This window comes from Pipistrellus hanaki (genome assembly GCF_964339955.1).
Source record: "Pipistrellus hanaki genome assembly, chromosome: 3".
NCBI lineage: Eukaryota > Metazoa > Chordata > Mammalia > Chiroptera > Vespertilionidae > Pipistrellus > Pipistrellus hanaki.
Genome location: NC_140505.1, coordinates 103,468,390 through 103,472,000, shown reverse-complemented (window position 1 = coordinate 103,472,000; position 3,611 = coordinate 103,468,390).

Sequence of the window (3,611 nt, the reverse complement as noted above, 5' to 3'; positions counted from 1 at the left end):
GCCTAACAGTCCCTCCCCTTCTCATTGTTGAGATTCTGCTTACAGCCTTCCAGTAAATTTCCCATTTTTCTTAGAATGATCAAGTCTGAACTCCTTGACCTAGTCTGTATATTCTGATGACATGACCCTTGGGACTCTGTTCTACCCTGCCTCTTGCCTTTGGTCCCTTCATCCACCTGGTTCCAGCCACCTTCCTGCCTCAGCCTTCCTATGTACCAGCTCCCACCCAACCCTGTCCCATTTCCCACTCCAGATGAATTCAAGGTCAGCTCACAACTCACCAACCCTGAGAAAGCTCCTCTAAGAAGGTCCACTGCTGAATGCTCTCAGGAACCCGTGCCTTCACAGCATGTCTCTCCACCAGACATCTATGCTCATTTGTGTAACTGTCTTCACCCTTTAGGCTATAAGCTTCATGAGGCAGAACCACCCCTGTCTCCTTCACCCTCATACTTAGCAACCAGCATACTAACTGGCACTGAGGAAGCTGGCACAGAGGAAGCTGGGAAGGAGAGAAAGTGAGGAGCAGGGGAGCTCCTTACAGTTCCTTCTCTCCAACCTGCTTACAGGCAGGCATAACAGAGAGGGGCAGGGAAAGAATTACTGAGGACTTCAGTAGACTCATTTCCTTACATCATGTGTGTGCTTCACAATGAAATAGTCATGCAAGAAAATTTTCTCACAAAAACCGTATTGGTTTTTACCATCTTCATTACATTTTTATATTGGTCTGCTTCATTAAAGATGGATGTTCTCAAAGCCTCCACACCAGAAAAGTGCCCTGGCATGTGCAGCAGTAAGTGGTAAGCCTCGTCAGCCATTTCTATAAGATAACTAACTTCCACGGAGTGAGCATGAGGACAGCTGACTAAATGCCAGGCCCACTGGAGCCTGGTTTTTCCTAGTTTTTGGTTGAGATGCTACCCTCCCACAGTGGACTGGCCAAGAGGATGTTCAGAATGTTCTGGTTCCATGGAAGAGGTCAGGGCTATAAAAGCAGTAGCTACTGATATTCCCACTGAGCCCTCACCACATGCCAGTGCTGTGCCAGGCAGGCCGGGGGTGGGGGATGTGTGAAAGCTCCAGCATTAGGCATCCATGGTTTGCTGACCTCAAGCAGGGACCTCTCCGCTGTGCCCCAGCTTCTGCTTTCATAAAGTGAAAAGTACCTGTCTGAGGAAGGTTGCAAGGACTGAGTGACGGAATGCTTACCAGATGTTGAGCTCGTGGAAAAGCTCTCAATGCTAGTTAACTGTTAACACTGTCCAACAAACAGTCTTATCATTTCCTCATGGCGAACTGAGAATGGATGTGCAGGTGGGCGCAGGCATGTGTGTCGGAGTGGCATCGGGAGGCTCACACATACTGGTTTGTCCACCAAGCCCCTGTCCACCATCACTGCTGTGGTCTGGAAGGAGAAATGCTCCCTCCTCACCCAACCTCACCCACCACCAGGTGACACTCACCCCTCTGAAGGACCAAGGTTTAGTTTAGCGCCTGCTCCAAACTGGAAGAACTCATGAGAGCAATTCCAGGGAGAAAATATATGACTAATAAAATACTTCTGAAATAGTAATTCTGCAAGCTTTGATATAAGATAATATTTATGGAATATTCTAGGATTTGGGTTGAAAGTGAAACATGAGAGTCATGAATATATCATCTAACTCATTAGGCAAGCCACAGTCCTGGTGTCAAATAAAGTAGGTCTATGGCCCTAAGATCCATTTATCACATTATTCTGTGCTTACTATCTTGAAACCAAAAGTGAGTCCTTTTGTGGGAGTGATGATTAAAGATGAAATTTATCACTAAGGAATACAGCAATTCATCCAGGCTGCCAATGCTTAAAGAAAGGCTAGGTACATGAAATTCAGAAAATGGTTTGGGGGTCCTTCCCCTCAGTAGCTGAGGCACAGGATAAAAACTTTATTGGGAATACACCCAAATGTGGCAGTGTCACCAGTTCTGAGCTGCCCTTCCTCAGGAGCCCCATGCACCGCAGGGAGGAAATGTGAGAAACTAAATTTCCCAGGATTCTGTAAATTTAGCCTGATCGAATCTTTTAAGTGTTACCTTTAGGTATATGCTCAGGCTCTGAAGTACTTCTGAGTCTCTCAGATATTTCCCCCTCTTCCCACTCTTCTTCAAGATGGTGAATGAGAGGCTGGGGGCAGCTAACCTCATCTCCCCTAATGTCTTCCAGAGACCCCCTTGTTATGACTGCATGGTGGCCACCCCCAGATTTTCTGAGGAATAACAGGACCTTCCTGGATTAGGGGAGAGGGAGAACGTGCCAACACCTTCTATAAGGGTCCTTTTCACTGCTCTCATACAAAGTAGGTTCCACCTGTCAGTGGGCTCTTATGAGGGTACTAGAGGCCAAGTGCATGAAATTCATGCACTTGGGGGGGGGGAGGGTTCATTCAGCCTGGCGTGTGCCCTCTTGCAGTCTGGGATCCCTCAGGGGATGTCCAACTGATGGCAGTCGAACATCCTTAGCACTGCTGCGAGGGCGGGAGAGGCTTATGCCAACACTACAGTGCTCACCAGCTGTGAGCCCGGCTTCTGGCTGAGTGGCACTCTCCCTGTGGGAGTGCACTGACCACTAGGGGGCACCTCCTGCATTGAGCATTTTCCCCCGGGTGGTCAGTGCAAATCATAGCGACTGTTTATTCCACTGTTAGGTTTAATTACCATATTATGCTTTTACTAGAGGCCCGACGAATGAAAATTCATGCACTGGAGGGTAGTGTCCTTCAGCCAGGCCTGCTCCCTCCCACAGTCTAGGAACCATCAGGAGCAGGAGGCAACCAGGGGATCAGGGGAAGGCGACGCCCCATCACACCTCTGCTACCACAGCTGGGAACACAAGCCTCAGCTGGCCCTGGTTACCTGAGCCTCAGGCGGCCCTGGGCAGCTGAGAAGCCACCATCTGAGGCTTGCCTGCACCTCAAGCCGGCCCTGGGTGGCTGGGGGGCTGAGGGGACTGGGTGCCACCATCTTGCAACTGTGGGTGCCACCATCTTTGAGGGTGTGGCAGTCAATTAGCATATTTCCTCTTTATTAGATAGGATTATATAGGACTAGAGACTGGGTGCATGAAATTCATGCACAGGGGAAGTCCCTCAGCTCAGCATCCACCCGCTCCAATCCAAGCCCCCTCAGGGGATATCCGACTACCTCTAGCAATCCAGGACCGCTGGCTCCTAACCCCTCTGCCTGCCTGATGGCCTTTAACCACCTCTGCCTGCCTGCCTGATTGCCCCTAACCACCTTTGCCTCACTCCAAACCCGGGACCCAGGCTTCCCTTCCTCTGGCTGGCCGCAGGCATCCAGGACTCAGGCCAGCTTCGCCCAGGCCAGCCACAGCTGCAGGGGACTGTGGGTGGGTGGCTTCTGTGCACAGGCGCTGGCACCCAGGACCGCGGGGCATGCATCTTGCCCCTCTCCTGAGCCGCAGGTACAGGCACAACTGTTGGCACCAGGGAGCACGGAGTAGGCAGCTTGTCCCTCTCCTGGGCCACAGGCACAGCCACTGGCGCCCAGAAATGCGGGGACCGTGAGGCATGTGGATTGTCTCTCTCCCAGGCCATAGGCACAACTGTTGG